Source organism: Trachurus trachurus (genome assembly GCF_905171665.1).
Source record: "Trachurus trachurus genome assembly, chromosome: 3".
Lineage (NCBI taxonomy): Eukaryota > Metazoa > Chordata > Actinopteri > Carangiformes > Carangidae > Trachurus > Trachurus trachurus.
In genome coordinates, this window is record NC_139893.1 from 23,968,232 (window position 1) to 23,986,698 (window position 18,467).

Here is an 18,467-nt window from a genome sequence, read left to right on the forward strand (position 1 = left end):
TGAGCCGTGCCCTTGTTGAGGCATCGTCTGCGGGTAGCGCAGTGAGTCTGACTGATTGATGGCAGACAGTGGCTGTCACCCCTGGAGAGTAAGCATTTCTGTGTCGTCTCCCCACTGAAGGTCCTGTTGAGCTTGTTAAGGGAGAAAACACTTTTTGTTTATAGCCACTCTGACGGCAGCGCCTGACAGCTCCTGCTGAAGAGGAGATAGACTCCCTCTGGCACACTGCTCCCTCTCTCTCCTCCTTGTCTGTCTCACCTTCCTCCCGCTATCCCTCTCTCCGCTGTCCTTCCTCCTCATCAGTCTCACTCTGGAGTTGTGAAATTTGTCGAAATGAGTATAAAACTGAGAACGCATCTGCTTCACCCAAGAAACACAATCAAAAATAAGATTTTCCTTTATCCATCATCCAAATATCTCACAGACTGTTTATGTTTCAAAGTAAAGTCAAACTGGCTTTGGTCTCTTGAATCAAAATTCATTATATAAACATTTAGATTTGGTAGGTTCTTGATGAGACTGCCATTTTGCTCACTCTCAACAAATATGATAAGGCCAAAACCAGCAATGCAGACAGACACTCTTCTCCAGACAACTGATTCCTAAAGACATAACTGTTCAAAAATGGGTCACACATTTTAATTCATATTTTTGAAAGTGTTAGTAATATCCTAACACAATTGGGAACGAAGTGCTCGGTGGTCAAGAGGTTAGCGCACTTCCCATGTTGGAGACAGTGATCTCGGTTTGACTCCCAACTGAGATGATCTTTGCTGATGTTATTCATATCAAACAAATGCATAAAAATGCCCAAAAATAACGATTAAAAAAAACATCAACTGGGGACTCTATTTAAAAGTAAGAGGTAATGTGTTTGATACTACTTTCAGCTGATGACAAACAAACATGCATAGCACTAGTAAGTACCTATGTCACCATTGTGTCAAATAACATGAAGCATGTAGCATGAAGTTTTTATAGGGATATGCTTGTCAAATATCCCTAACTTTTTGTGAGTAGTGTAGGCCTATATCACCTACTGTTTGTTCATTTCATTTCTATGTTTAGGCCTCAACAATTACTGAGTTAAATTCAAAGAGGACAACACTCAGTGGAAACACCTGCATGCAGAGGTGATGAGGTTTCAGATCATCTTGAATTGTCCAGGGGTAGTTGCATGTTTATCTTGATAGTGTTTTGTAGATAATTGCACATGTTTAGTGCAAACAGATTAAAGGCAGCTTTTCCAAGTTAAGTCTGCAGGATAGAGCAGTTACAAAAGGGAGTTTAATCATGTCTTGTGGTTCAGTCCACAATAGCTGCTATACATCGTGGTGAATGGCCAGAGCTTTATGGTTGAAAGAAGAAGTGTTTGTCACGCTTCTACTCCTGAGAGGTCCAACCAGCTTTGTTACACAGATGTATCTCCAGTAATGAAAATGAGAGCAGAAGTGAGTGTTGCGTGTAAGGGGTTTGAGAATTGAAGCTGCAGCATATCTGTATATATCACCATAATTAAGAACCAAAGGTTGCCTCAAATATACTTTTCCTAGAATGCAAACAGAAGTGTTTCTATCCAAAAGGCAAAGGTTTAACACATTTTGGTGATGACACAGGGTCTGTTTTTTTGACAAATTTTCTTCTGAAGAGGTGGTGGCGGCGGGGGATGAGCTGACCCGAGGCACAGTTAGTAAAATCCGCTGGTAAGAAATGGCAATAAACTTACTGACAACGGGCCGTGGTGCACTACTGCATGGAACGGAATAATCTGGCAGCCTGGTACACTGGTGGATAGGGTCGTTCTGGAGGAGCTTGATGGAGGTGGAATGAGATGCAGGTGTGCAACCTGAAAGTGGGTCAGCTCCACCCCGTGACACCACACACCTCAACTGAAAGAAAAAAAAAGTGGGAAAAACAAACACAAGCCAACACAAAAACCAAATCTAACCAAAACCATGACAGTGTGGTCTACAATATGTTGTTAATAATAGTGTTTTTTTTAATCCTGTGATGTTACCTGTATTTTCAATGTTTTTGTTAAAAAATATATGCACAATATACTGTACTTATATACATGTACTTTATATATTTGTGAGTGTGTGTATTGGGTAAGTTTGTGCCTGTCTCTTCTATTTTTGTTATGTGGTCATTGTTTCCTCTTCTTCTCTCTCTCCCTTACAAAGTATGGGGATGTCTTCGTGTTTGTTAAACACAAGCTGGTTTGTATGCGAGTGTCTAAACACAGAGAGCCTTTTTGCTGTTTTCCAAGTGAACAAACTTAGATCACTGAATCCAGAATCACAGTCAGATGAAATTATCCCTCAGCAGCTCAGCCACTGGTGAAAAATGGAAATATGTACTGAGGCAATAAGCTCTCTTCTGGGAAAGCTTAAAGGAGGGGAATAAACAACATCTAAAATTAACGAAGGTGAAAGTGCCCAAACACGTTCTCTCTTCCATTTTCTGAACCCCCTCCCCCCACTCAAACACACACACACACACACACACACACACACGCACACACTCCACCCTCTTCTTCCTCCATCTATTTATGTAGTCACCTCGCCTGGGAAGCACTTCAAGCGAGGCCTCTCTTAGCTCCCAGATGGGCTCACCAGAGAGAGCTGTGAGTGTGTGTCTTTGTCTGTGTTTGTGTACGAGTGTGTATGATTCTGAAGGATGGATGTGGGTGTGCAAGGGAGGCTGGTGTGATCTGCGGTTGTGCGCTATTTGAAGTTGTAAAGCCAAGCGTCTAAACACGGCCCGACACTGAGTCATCTGCTTTTGATCACACTGCACCTAATGTGAATTCCATCTGTGCCACTCAAAGAGCGAGAGGGAACCTGCACGCCTCGACCCTCTCCGTCTCTCTGCGTCGCTCCCGCTCTCTCCTCCGCCCACACCAGACGCCCCCATGTGTTCCCTATCGAGCTCTCAGGATGAGGGGTTTGGTGTCCCAGAGCAGCCTGGGGAGTGGGGGACGCGGGGGAGGTTCAGCGATATGGAACCTCCCCCTGAGCCGTGAGCAGGAGACGGCTTCAGATTCCTGGTGTTGTACAAACACTGCCATTTAAAATAAAAGAAACATGAAAGCCTATTTGATGTTCAAGGGGCTCGCCATGCTCTCGACAGCAACATGAACACAAGCAACAAGCGCCAAAGTGTGGCTGTTGAGTCTTAGTGGACTAGCATTTGTGAGAGGGTGGGACAAAATGCCACGAGGACTCCCTGTCAAGGACATCCTGTTTCATCATCGTGACTGTCCCAGTAATTACACTCGTTTCATTTGATGATCTGCGACAATTCAGGTTTTGTATTTGATACACTTCCACGATGCTCATCTCACAATATTTTTGTCACTTTTTACCCCAGTGTAGCATCATGCAATATTTATCCCGATGGCAGTAGTCTACCCACATACAGCCGTCACTGTCATGCAGCTAGCTGTTGAAAGCTTTGCAGTTCACCAGTTTAACAGCTTTGGGAGTTTTCACACCCGTCCCCTTACTTTGGTGCTCTCAAGGCTTCCATGCAAAAACTACCAAAAATTCTCACTGAGTAGGCGACAGTGTGCACTTCGAAGGGTTGTAAAATCAAATTTTGGGAACAGCAACAGGAAATTGCTGGAGAGGCTGTGAAAGTGCCGCATGTCCGCCACTTGTCTGACAGGTAGAGAGAGAATCTCAGAGAGAGAAAGTGCAGTAGAAGGGGATCTGAGCACATTCAGTCGGGATTTTTGGACAGAACAGTACTGAGCGAGAAAATAAAGCATTTCCCCTCTTTCATTCCTTACTTATCAGATGTCACTACAAAGTGCACATGAGGAAATGTCAGCATGTATGTGTCGTTACGTGTATGAGTGTGTACGCGTGTGTGTGTGTTTGAGAGAAATCAAGTGTGTGTGTGAAAGAGAGAGAGACAATGAAGGAGCAGGAGCATGGCGGTAGAGCCCGCATTGTAGCAGACATGATTACGTGCCTTGATCTTTCCTATGGCAAGAACAAGACCTCAATCTCTCACTATCTCCCCTTTAATCAAATCCCTACCTTTTTTGCTTCCCTGCCACAAAACTGTCACAGGCTGAAAATAAGCCCTTTCCTTATCAAAGAGCCAAAGGTTCAATTGATTTCCAGGCTAGGAGAATTTTTATTCAGAAACTTTGAAGCACAAAAAAAAGAAGAAAAAAAAGGATAGAGAAAACACCTGCATCCCCCATCAGCCAAATTACTTCTGACTTTTAATTTATTTCGGCAGGAAATGGAAAGCTACATCCTAACCACAGTCAATAGGGGGACTGGGGAGGAGAGGTGTAATCAGGCGGCTCACCAACTCCAAGGCCTCCATCCTGTCACTTTTAATAGCCACTCAGACCACACAATCTGCTCAGCCTGATATGCTCACGCCATTCCCACAGCCTCAGCCGTAGCCATCTCCACCTCTTCTTCCGCCGGCTCCTCCTCTGTGTCCTTCCTAATAACAACTGAACATTTCCACCCTTCCCTGGTGCCTCGCATGAAACAAATCACAGCCAAACTACTTTGTGCTTTCCTTCTAACGTGGTGGATGGTGGGTTTAAAATAGGGATGGGAAGATTGGCATGTTTCATTTATATTCAGAATGCCATTTCTGGCTTAGATACAAAGAGAGATTGGATTTAAAGTAGCCAGCTTTGCTTCCACTGCAGGGTTTGGTTTGAATCTCGAATCTTGGCAAAGTGTAGGGTATTAATTTATAGCTTGTTTGTAGCAATGCAAGTGGCATGGCTCCATGGATGGCAATGTTGATCAGTGGATTAGGCCACCACTTTGGTCCAAATGGAGTTTCTAAACAGCTATTGTATTTATTGTCATTTGTTTATATTCATACAACCTGCGTCGAGCATAACCGGGCAAAAGAACCGGTTCTGACTCAACACCGGAGAGAAGCAGGTCATGGAGCTTTGCGCCAGACGTGCCTGAAAAAACAAGCACATTGCACTGAATTTCCCTCTGTTGTATTCTTTATTTATGAAATTAAATCGGTTCATTGTAAATCATTTATTTATTGATGTAAATGTGGTGATTTCTGTAGCCTACAACCAGAGCCCCGATGGGCAGCGCTGCTCGTCTGTCCACTTCCCACTTGAAGCTTCACTGTTCATTCAAACAAACTAATGTGGCTGCCAGTTGTTAGATCTCATCACTGAGTTATGACACCAACATTTATTTCCAAAAATTAATTAAACCAGCCGGTGGTAAATTTTTAAACATTTAACAGCTCCCGTTCTCCCCTGGGATGACGACGCAGGTTGACCACGGTCACCCCGGGACGCCGCAGCCAGCCTGCGTCGTCATCCCGGAGAAGGAAGCGAGCTGATTAAGTTTTCGTGAATGAGAAAAAGTAATTCGCAGAAACCACATTTTACATGTTTTTTTATTTTTCATTTTGCCATTTTTAATTCCTAAACTGAAATATGTTGTTTTTTTTGTTATACGTGTTTCTGTTTTTGTTTCAAAACTGATAAACAGAAAAACCGACCGATCTTTCGTTTTTCTAATTTTGTTTTTAAAGAATGAAGGCTACACAGGTTGCCAAAGAACAACACTTAACAACTAAGGGCCGGATTTACTAAGATCCCAGATAGCGGGCGCTATATTGTTTGCGCCCTCTAAAATATTGCGTGTTTGGTCAGTGCACGCAAAACAGCTGATCTACTAAGAGTAACCCGCTAAATGAAAACACGTGCAAACCGCAATATGTAAATGAGGGTTTTGCACTTGGTAATCGTTTCCGCCATGGAGAGAGTGGACAGAGAGCTGGACGGACGAAGGGACAGAATGACATTTGATCCGATGCATACAATGACAGCATGTGTGTTCATCTCTCTCGCGCTCTGTTTAGATAAATAAACACAAATCGCTACAGGGCCCAACTCGTCATATAGTGACGAACAGGCAGCAGCTGCAGCGACAATCACACACCTATAACGTGTGTGTGTATGCCGCCCATGATCGAGTGGATTAATAGAGAGCTCAGGTGGGACACACGGATCTAAACGCTCTGACCACTGACCAGAGGGATCAAAGACGGGTGAAGGCAGCGGTGACGTGTCTCAGTCCGGGACCGGGACTGAGAGACGGAGCTGAGCAGCAGAGGAGAGGAGAGGAGAGGAGAGGTGAGGAGAGGAGCGCACTGCAGGACAGACGTGCCCTGTGCGTAACGCCGCATAAAAGACTTTTAACACAGCTGAAAAACTGTTAGAGAATTACCCAGACGTGAGGAAATGCAGAGATGTAAGATCACGGGGCTCTGACAGGTATCAAATCAATAAACACATACGTTTTGGCAAAGTTGTATCAGTTAGTACATGGTTTTCAGACGTGGTGAATAAAGACGCAAAAACAGCCACCGCAATCTCTTCCTGGTTTGGTAAATCACATTGCCCTCGCTAAATAAATCGATTTGCATCTACTCCTCCCAGTATTTTTGCACGTTCTGGTTGAAACGCCCATATTTACATATTCATCAAGGCAAACACGCTAAATGGATTGCACGTGCTATTTTGCCCATTTGAGAGACGCAATCTTCGGTGCGTCCGGTTAGTAGATCAGGTTCCACGTGTGTTTGCGCGTGCAATCACGTTTGCACACGTTTTAATACACGCAAACCTTTAGTAAATCCGGCCCTAACTGTTATGCTTAGTGTCATATGGCTCATGCCTCCACGACGTACTGACCACAGTCTTTTCTCAAATTTGAGGTGGAGTGGCCACCCTGTTTACTGCGGAGATTTTGTATAGGTCATGTGACTGCTTGGCTATGTCTGATTGATGAAACAGAGTCAAACGTCGCTAGTGGCTACATTTGATTGGTGAAACGCAGTCACATGACAGAGCCTCTGTTGGAAGTGTCTTCGTCAAAACATAAAAAGAAGTAGCACGTAGCGAGAATGTTGCCCAATTAAGTAAAAGTAAGCTGCATTAAAACTACTCTTACAAGTACAGTGTATCTAAGAAGTTACTCACTCATTACTAAGTAAATACAGGGCTATTCAATTGGCGGCCCGCGGGCCACATCCGGCCCCGAACCAATGTCCGAGTGGCCCGGGTCGTGGTGGACCCCCCCCCCCCCCCCCCCCCCCCAAAAAAAAAAAAAGACACAGAGGGAAACACGTTTTGCGAGAACTCCAAATCCCCACTGTAGTTCAGACAGTGAATGCACCACTCAACGCAGCCTAGCAACACGCAACCCACCCACCCAGTCAGTGCGTTGTTTTGAAGGTTACCGGTAGAACCGAGGCTTGGTCGGTCAGCTGCTCTCCAGAAACGCCGTGTCGGGCCACAGCCGCTCGTCACGGAGCGGGAGGCTTCGCCGCGGCGGACGTCCGGACGGCCGAGGCTGCCCTCCGTGGTCCTGTGGTGCGCAGCGCTACAGGTCAGCGAGAGAAAGTCTCCCCGTCCGCCCGGGACCGACGGACCTCACACTCCCCAGCGGGCCGTTGCGGCACGACACGGTGTTTCTGGAGAGCACGCTGACCGACCCTCAGCCCCCTCATCAGCCAACAATAAACCGTGGTGGCTGGTTAATACTCCACCAGTCTCTCCACTCCTTTCAGACATGAGCACTGTCCAGCGCAGTGACAGCACGCCACGCTCCGCTGTCCTTTTTTTTCTTCTCTTTTTGAGGGAATCAATAATAGGTAACCAATATTTTAATTTTAACGCAACTAAATACTTGCAATGGAATCAGAACAGTAACTTGATGAGGATAGCTACTTTTCAAAGGAATAATCCGTAATCAAATACTTTTGCCCCAAATGGCTTTCTGCTCCTTGTTTTTCACCAATCAAAATATGTTAGAAAAGAAATCTTTGTTCATCTTTAGGCCTAATAGGCTACATTTAGTGATTTACATAACCCCCTGCTGTAAACCTCAGTAACTCAGACAGTAGCCTAGGCCTCAGGAAACTTTTAGTTCCTAAAAAAAAACTCCAATTCAAAGCATTAACAGCCACACCTTTACTACTATCACTAGGTAGGCTAGTACTTTTATTGACTTATTCTCTTTTTTCTGGCTGTGTAGATTTGTTTTTAATAGCTAATGCTGGGTTTTCAAAATGCCCCTCATTTGTCATAACCTTCTTATTGACCGCTGAAAGTGTCCGGCCCAGCTTAAGGTCTCGGTTTTAAAATCTGGCCCCACTGAATTTGTAATTGAATAGCCCTGATCTACAATGTCCACCTGTTAATCACCTTTTAAAATCAGAATTAAGAACAATGTTAAAATTTAACAGTCCGAGAGCTCACAACCATGATCCAGTCTTTGTCCTCCTGCAGTGTTCGTGTAACGGGTGTGGATTGAAATAAAGAATAAAGAATAAGAATAAAAACTGACAGGGAATGTTAAGAGTAGGCTGAAGCTATGATAAAAACACAATAAAAGGAGTCCATGGAACAATGATGACGAGGGGGAGCAGGTGGTAGCAGAGCGCAGTCCAGTTACAGTTCAACTCCAAACTCGTGTCCTCTCTCCTTCAGGTGCGTGAGTCCAGTCACAGCGTCACCTCCAACTATCATGTACAGAGAATAGCCAGTCAATACTCTGGGTTAAAACCTGAGAAACCCCTTTGGAAATAACTAAATCAACGTTCAACCATAAATAGATAAATCAAAGTCAAGCCAAAACAATGGCTGCATGCAAAGTAAAGTCCAAACCAAATAATAATAAACAAAATCAAGGGGTTTCTCTGTCTTCCCGTCTGTACAACAAGTGATGATGAGGGGAGTGAAATAAAAGTGGTAGCTAGTAGCTCGGAGGAGGGGCAAAGCTCACTTCTACCCCTCCACATTTCCCGCGATGCGTCTCCCCTGTATCCTGCAGCCGACCAGCGCCGCCTGTGGCTCACTCCGCCGCTGCGTTCTCTCTCGTCCGGCCGTAGGCTGGATCTCGCTCTCTCTTTCCGTCGTCCTGCTCCGTGAGTCGCACCACGCTCTTTGTCTGCTCCTGTCCCGTCTCGTCTCTGCTGTGTTCTTCCTGTTGCTCCCCTTTCACCTGTCCAGACCCCGCCTCCTCTGTTCCTCCGCCAACCGCACACCTGCAGTCTTCCGGATCTCTTCCGGGGCAGTCCTGAATGGTGCCAAAAGCCTGTGGAGACACATTAGCACCACCACCACGCCGGTTAGCTACCACGAGCCGTCCTCCACTCTATTTAGCCTGAAGATCTCACTGTTGCTTGTGCTGCTCCCATCCCTCACCCGACCTCCCAGCAACGCCCGTGGACCTGGAACACAGGAGATGGCCAGCAGTCTATTCTACAAACACAGGATGCACTGTCTCTGGTTTCAGTGTTTGTCAGCCTGCAGCTAGCAGTGTATCGGTCAGGGACTCACAGCTTTTTGGCAGAAGCTCCTGCTTCTCCCATCCCTGCCTCTGCCACTTTGCGTCCAAAGGCCTCAAATACACTGTTGCTTGTATCTCTGGTTGGCCCTTGTGGTCCTCTCCACCGCTGTGCTGCTTCCCGTTGTGTCAACGTCTATTAGAGAAAGCACACACGGCCAGCTATGGCCTGCCTATCAATCAGTCTGTGGGCCTGTTGTAACAGCCAATTGGCTGGTGCTGCTGTCAGTCAAAATGTTGCATTCACTGCCTAAAATCATCAGCTGTTTCTAAGACATGCATGTCATCAACTCAAATCAAAGAAACTACACTCCAATAATAACCACAACAGTCATAACTGAAGAGATTCCAAAACACATATGAAAATAGATTAATAAACAAACATGCAGTTAAACAAAATACACAAAACACGGCACATAATGAAAAAAAATATAACCAGCAGTAATGTAACAATATGACACTCAACCATCATGTCTTTCATATTGAATGTACTTGCTTTTCCTGAAGCTGAGACCCTCAACCATAAGTTGTAAGTTGTTTTTCCTTGTGTCTGCTTAAGGTATCTTTAAGGTATCTTTAAGGTATCTTTAAAATTTGACACCCGATGATTACACTGTGGACTGTTTATAATTTTTTATATTATACTTATATATTATTTTTGCTCTTATGCTTGATGCTTCATTGGTGTCACTGTTGTGTGTGTTGATTGGTGTTGCTGTTGTGTGTGTTGTTCTATATTTGTGATCAGGGCGTCATTGTAAAAGAGAGCTTGTTCTCAATTGGCTTCCCTGAATAAATAAAGGTTTGAAATGAAATGAAATGAAATGAAATGACATAAATGTAACGGAGTAAATGTAGCGCGCTACTATGTACCTCTGGATATTAGCATTTAGCAGCAAGCAGTCCTCTGTTTAAGGAAAGCTTCACAGATTTGCTGTAATTATTACTTTTGGTTTTTGTACTAATTTGTTTTCTGGATTTCCAACATAATATGTATTATTTGCAAAATACAGATAGCTTTTACATCTTGCCTCTCTTATTCTCCCTGATCTGTGACATGGTGCTCATGTGACAGAAAATTGGACTTGTGCTTATGGCATTTGGTCCAGCATGTGAATGAAGATTGGCTTGTCCTGAGTGTCCCTGGCTTACAGATCAAGTTTTATCTACAAGTTGTTTGCTCTTCCAGCGCCTAATGAAGCTCTCTGAAAGGAGATTAAATGGCAGAGAGGGACAAAACAATTACCATTACCAGTCACCTTCATTTTGCTTCAGCTGTTAGCATACTGGGCAGCTGCTGCCATGCGGCAGCCACTGCTCACAATACCTTGCACACATCAATGTCATAAAAACAGGAGGTGAATATGTACTTACGATTGCAACTGTCATGGAAACAACACATCAGATACTCGGTAAGGAAACTGTACTCCCTGTCCATATTCATATTCCATGCTATACTGTACAGCTGCACAGCAAACATGCTGTCAGAGGGTTTAGTCACATTTATTAACTGTTTCTATCTGGGATGACAGGACACAATGAATCATCCATCATGCTGCCAGTCAGTTCAGGGGGAAAAGATCATACCTTTAACATATTAAATGGTTCTGACTTTGGGGTATGAGGTGATGAGAGCAGAAAACATTCATGTAATCATATCATTCTTCTATACTTTGCTTTTCCAGCAGCTCCCTTTGCCCCACAGATCAGCAGAGACTTTAACCTTGTGTGGAGACAAATTTACATCCAGCATCCAAGTGTCATCTCATTTCAATCAATTGGCTCTCTTTACAAATAGATCTCAAACAGCTTTTAACTGGGTTTCAAATAGAACACAATGATACTGGATCCAGTCTGCTGGCAAAACTGGCTCTGAAATTCAAGATGTTAATATCTCCATTGAAAATGTGTGAACTCATCAGTCTCTCAATGGTTTTCTTCCCCTCCTTTGAATATGCTGGCTTGGGATCGATCATCCATTATTCTTGAATTTCATTACATGGGAAGCGCAGGATCAGTAAACATGAAGTTTACAGTACAACAGGGGAATGTACGAAAATGCCACCAGTTTGTTGCTCGAACACATCAGATAATTTTGTGTTCATTATAACTGCTATTATCTAACTAACAGTTTTGAGGCAAATTGATCTCACCCTGGTGTAGTGAGGAAAATAAGACCACAGGATGTAGCCACGGCAAATTAAAAAACACTCATACCAACCATTCCAGGATTTATTCTAACCACGTGTTCATAATAGGGTCTCGTAGAATCAGTTTTATACAGAGGCAGCATGCAGTCGTGTTATAAGAGGTAATGTTTGTTACAGCTCAACCACATGTTATGCCATTTATTTCAAATCCATGCCAACTAGAGGAAGTTTCTTTATGTGGCTAATCTATACTTTCACATGCAATAATATGATGTTGATTTATTCAAAATTGGGAGTGTAGAGTAATACAATGTATTCACTGAGTTACATGTTTCAGTTTATTAGGTACACCTAGCTAAAGCAGTCATGCAATAACTCTGTAATATGTTATACTGTTCTGACATTTTGTTGGCCTCATTTACACCAGTAACAGGAGAAAAAAAAAACATCTCTCTGAATCAGTGTTCAAACTTCCTTTCTGAAACTGTTTCAAAAATGGAACATTATCATTTTGATGTTAATTGTGATTGCCATGTTGAGTAACACTGGCAATCAGCATCATAATGTTATTTTATGTTTGGGCCCCTGAAGCCCTATAGGGAACACTCAACAAAATATTTGGATGATGCCACTTCAATGGTGGTCAGACACATGTGGAGCATTCTCAGTGAGAATGTTCTGGGTTTGATTCCCACAGTCCAAAGATGTGCACACTAGATTGTGAGTGTGTCTGTATATGTCACCCTGTACCCTACCCTTGTGTCTTATGTCAGCTGGGACTGGCTTCAGACCCCCTGCAACCCTGATAGACAAAGGATGGATGGATGGAAGAAATATGCTTATTCACTCTACCAAAGTAAATGTGCAGCATAAGATTTATGTTTTTCTTCTTACAACTTTCTTTTATAGTCTGTATGTATTTTTTTCAAACATGTTGAATTCGGGGTGGCGGACTGGGTGCAGTGCCACACCTGCAGTTTGCTGCGGCAGAATTTTATCATTCATATCATTTTAATCATTCAAAATAATTTAGGACCATCTGAAAAGATTGCAATTAACTACAATGGCATTCACAAACTTGTATGAAGATTAGGTTGTTGGGATATATCACTCTTGTATTGTGGTTGCGGTGTGTGTGTGTACTGTATGTGAATGTGTTAGAGAGAGAGGTGGGAGTGCACAGTTTTTTGCAGCACAATGAAGAGAAACATTGACAACAAGGCCATTGGATATGTAATAGCAGTACTGGACGCCTGAATCAGACACAACACAGACACACATGCAATTTCATAAAAAAGAGACAAAAGAAAAAGAAGTAATAAAATATCTCCCTTTTCAAGCGCTTGAACAGATAGTGTCATGCTGTGACTGTTTTAATAGACAGAACTATGAGTGAGATTTCATGCAAGCTTTAGATAATTGGGGTTCTCCCACTGGTGAATAAGCACCACACATATTAATACAGTGCTGATTTATTGTTCTCTCCTTTGTGCTATTTTCTGCTTGTTGGTGTTTGATGGATGAAGCCCTGTATTTGTGTAAACATGATATTTCAAAAGGAAAATGTCTGATAATGACAGTGAATGACTCCATACATTTGAAACAGCTCGTTTTCCCACATTGGTGTCATCAGTGAGAAAAATATTCTTGACAATGCAGAATACTTTTGCTCATATATAGTAATCTTCTAGAGGAGGAAGGTTATCTGTAAATATTTTTTTTGTTGATGTGGAGTTTGTTTACATTATAGGACCATCTGTTTGTAATTGTGTTAATATATAGAAACTGTTTAAAGCTTCATTTTCATAACTTACAATGTGTATAATAGTATAATAATATGTTACAGGCAAATTTAGAGCTTCCAAATGAGCCTGCATTGACTCAATTAAATGTAGCCTATAAGAACAAGAAATTTGTAAACATTAATTAATTTAGTCTTTTACTGAATACTGGAACAGGGGTTTTATGTGTGAAATGTATTGTCAATTTAATTTGCATATTTTATTTATCTTGCCTATTGTGCAATTGCATGTATTTATCGGGTGCAAAATTTGTTGTGTCATCATGTGTATGAATTTTCTGAATGTGATTTTCAAATTTTTTATACAATATTTCACTAAATATCCAACATGATGTCATGATATATGCATATATATAATATACTGATATGTGCAAATTCACAATGTGTAAATAAGTGTGTGACACACCTTCACATTCAATTATCACTATTTACATAATCTCATTATCATATACCAATGATCCAAAACAATATGTAATGTATGTGTTGGATGTGTGGATATGAAAACATCATATATAATTGCCTAATATATTTCTATACAGTAAATGTAGTTTTTTTTGTTTGTTTGTTTTTTTCAAATCCAGGAATGAATTCCTATACAGAGCATCAACTGCAGATACCAATGATGAAAACATGTGAAATTATTTCATTCTCTATATTTCTCTGTCATTTCCTGTGATTACCGTATGTTAAACATATTTGAGCTGGATCATAGTATCCAAAAGTAGTTTTGTCCTGTATGTACTACATTATGTTTGATGATGTACGTACATTTCACATGTAAGATTCAGATATTTCACATACGTACAGTATATAATTTGAAATGTCTGAAAAGCACATGTGCCTTTCAGTGAACTGATCACATGACGTATCACACACAGCACAACAAACAAATGCATAAAGGTGCAGTCTGACATATGAAAGGGTTTTTCCATTTAGAGAACAACCTGCTCTCAGCCCTACAACCTTGGGTATGACAGTGAGACTAACTACAATCATTACACCCTGTGTTCACACAATGCGCTACAATCCATATTTAACACATTATAGCACTGACACCAACAGGGTGCCATGTTTTTGTGCATTAATAATAACATCATCTACAGCAGTGCACTACAGAGGAGAGATGACAGAGCAGCCTTGTTTTATATAGAACCAAGGTTTTACCCCCCACTGAGGTGCCCTATCATCTCCATATTATCTATTTATTTTTTTCCTCCTCTCTCTGTCACTTCCTGACTCTTGCTCTCATGCTCTGTGCGAGTGATTGGTGTGATGTTTCTGTTTTCCTCTGTCAGAAGTGGTCCCTGGAGTTCAGCGAGGGAGAGTGTTATCAGGAGTTTGTGCCTCATTATTGACGGCAGATGAAAGTAAAAACATGAAGATCAAAACATCTGTTAATTGCGTAAAAGGGAGACAACAGTTGTATTTATTAGAGGCAGTAGCAGGTAGCATGCCCTCTTGTATGTATACCCAAAAAACATGCTGTCAGCAGCATAAAAGTAAATGTTGCTCTTAGTTTGCTTTTTCTCTCTATTGTTTACTTGTAACTTGTCTGATTCTTTCTTTATATCTTCTGTCTTGAAAATGTTTTGAATGAATTACACTCTAATGTGGGATAAATACAGTTGTGTGTGCGTGTGTGTGTGTGTGTGTTTGTGTGTGTGTGTGTTTGTGCAATAATGTCACTAGTTGGTGCCAGTCCGCAACTGCATCTACTACTCCCAATACGTTCTGGCCGAAATGCCCATATTTGCTTATTCATCAAGGCAAACACACTAAATGCATCGCGTATGCTTTTTTGCCCATTTGAGAGACGCAATCCTCAGTGCACCCGGTAATCAGCTTGTAAATCTTTTTGTGGGTGACATCAAGTTTGCACACGTTTTTATACAAGCAAACCTTTAGTAGATCAGGCCCAAAAAGAAACACTAACAATACCTTTGATGACACAGTTGCCACAATACCTGGTGGAGACTTGTGGGTTTCCATATTTTATAAAAGAAACAAATTGAAATCAGAAAAATAGTTAATCGCACACTTCAATCAGAAAGAGAAAACGAAGAAGTTAAGGCTTGTTGAATACTGTGGCCATGAAACTAGGTTTAAATCAGAGCGTTCCAACAGACTTCTGTAGCAGTCACACATTTAGAATACAGGCACAAAAAAAAAAAAAAAAATGTGAGCCTTGAAAATGCCTCACAGTCACTTAGTACTGGGTATTTAGTTCATGCAGTTATAAAAAATGTCAATTATGTTAGTAGATTATAATGGATAATGAGAGAATAATATCTGTGCAGAAGCAGCCATGATTATCCAAGCAGTAACATCATGACTATTAATTTGATACTTAAATATTTTTGTGTTGTTTTGTGCTTCAGAGACTTTGATGATTGACAGACACAGACACACACAAAAATACACAAAATAGTGAATTAATTAACGCTTACATATAATGCTCTGATTCATAAGCTGTACATGGATGCTAATAAATACAACATACACCAGTGCATTGGTGAACACAAGCATAATACAACTGTAATACGTCATAATGTCTTTATTATGTTACGCAGAAAATCAGTGCTTCATCAGAAAACTAACCTACGTTGTTTCCTAAAGCAGAGACGGCTCAAGCTTTTGTTTTGCAGAATGTCACCAGTTGTATTTGCTGCTCCCTTTGTTGTTCTGCAAACTGCTCTGAGACGAACACAGCGCTCTAAAAATAAATGTGATGTGACTTGACCTTAGTTCCAGCTTGTCCCAGGGTCACTCGCAGGCTTTATTTGGCTTGAGTCACTGGCAGAGAGCCCTGATGATGATATGCAGTAAAATGTGTTAATGCATATTCATATTTCATTTTCTGCCCGGGAACATTTCAGCTGTACAACATGCACACACGTGCACCCACACAAACATACGTAAATCATGCACAAATACACATGTGCACCACATGCTAATATGATATGCGCGAATGCTAATACATTACAGACATATACACACACACACAGCTATTTCTAACTGTTTTTGATGTCAACAAATGACATGGTCATTCCCTGCCGTGTGTTTTCTGTTCCACTTGTGATTAAGGATGTAAAATCACTTCCGCTTCCTCTGTTTAAAAGAACATTAATCAAATCTCCCCACACTCTTATGCTCTGTGCAGGAGACATTTTACAATAAATTGTAGTGCTTACAGTACTTACTTACCTAACTTTATGACATAATTACTTACTTTTCATATTTGTCTTACTGTTTTCCTACATTTCCTAGAATGCGTCTCCCAAGCAATCGGAGCATGGAGTGTCACAGGAGTGAGCCCTGACACCCAGAAATTAGCCAGCTTTTTTTTCCTTTTTTTGTTTAATGGGGTTTTGGTTACATGGCTGATATAAAATCTGTGTTTAACACAAGCTGAAGTGTGTGTGTGTTGTTTGTCTCTATGTCAGCCCTGTCATACACTGGCAACTTTAACATCACTACACTGAACATGAAAACTAAGCTACTCACCTGTCCATTTTTACAGCCTTGTTGTAAAGGTAGACCTAAAAAATAAAGCATGTATCTATCTTGCCTGAGGCATTTACAGTGAATACAGACAATAGGTTTTAGATGGAGAGATTAACTTTTGTGATGTGATGGGAGCCACAGTCTACAACCTGATAGCATCTCTTTGAGGCTACAATAGAACATCAGCATCTAACATGCTCATTTTAGCAGGTATATATCATATCACAATCATAGGTTACCATGTTCAAATTCTAGTATTATAAATTAATAATAAAATTAAAATAAATCATCAGTAATTCATGGTGGTGCTAAAGGAATAAGTCTAGGGTCACCACTGTGCCAAATTACAGACCAGTATATTACATAGATATTGTATGGAAGAGTATTAGGGCCACTCGTTAAAAAATAAATTAGAGGAGGAATACATGTTTTTTATAATGCACCTAGAGAATAAAGTCAAAATGTCGAGAGCAAAAATCTGAAATAGAATGTTGAGAATAAAGTTAAAAAACAATGTTGAGAATAAAGTTGAAATGTCGAGAATAAAGTTGAAATGTTGAGGGAAAAATTTAAATGTGAAAATTTAAAAACACATGATATGATATCAGTTAAAGCAGAAGTAAGTGATATATTTGTGTTAATATAAGTCTTAAATAGTTATATCTTCCGACAGCAATCACTTACATAGAGTGTTTGGACCGAAACACGGGTCTGTCAGTCACTCTGCTCTGCTCTGAGCCGAAGAGAAAACATTTATCGTATCCTACAGTTTTTATCCAATGAGGAGAGAGAACGGCATGCAGGGCTGTGTGTGCAGCCAAGGAACGCCGTGAATGTGGTGACGTAGCGACGAGGACTGTTATGGTGCGTTCAAGGAAACTCGTATTTTTCCGACCGTGAAGTCGTACCAGTTCGATCTGGTACGAGTTCACCGGTCGGAAGTTACGAGTGGCCGTTATAGTGACTTTCACCGGTAAAACAGGTCGGAAAAACACGAGTGGGTTGCCTGAAACGCTTCAAAGTCGTAAGTTGTGACTTGAAGTTGTAATTTACGATTTCAAAAGCCTGCCTGGAACGCAGCATTAGCGAAAACGACCGGACCACTCACTTCTGCTTTAAGTATGCAGCTGCATAACTTCACTCTTGTCATAATATTTTGACTTTATTCACGACATACTGACTTTATTCTCTAGGTGCATGAAAAATACATCTCCCTCATCTCGTTATTTTTCCATGAGTGGCCCTAAAACTCTTCCGTAGATACTGATATGTTCAGCAAAGATTCAGGTGTGTAACTAAGCTAACTCAAACATAACACATCTAGATCTTGTAGAAGTGATGTCTCTTTTACAACAGATTGTAAGACAACAGGTCAGGAATCTAAAATGGTAAGCAATCCCCTCAGTCTGAGATTGTGATGGATTGACCTCCAAATCTGACATTTAGCGTTGATGATATGATATGTCTCTACAAGCCTGCAAAGGATAAACAGGCATAGAAAATTGATGAATAGATTAAGGACAGCCTTTTTTGTCATCCGTCATCCATCCACATTTGGGGTAAAGCCATCATTCTAGATTGAAGTACACCTGGAGAAATATTGTGGAAGTCTGATGTCAGCAAATGTTGCTTTACTTG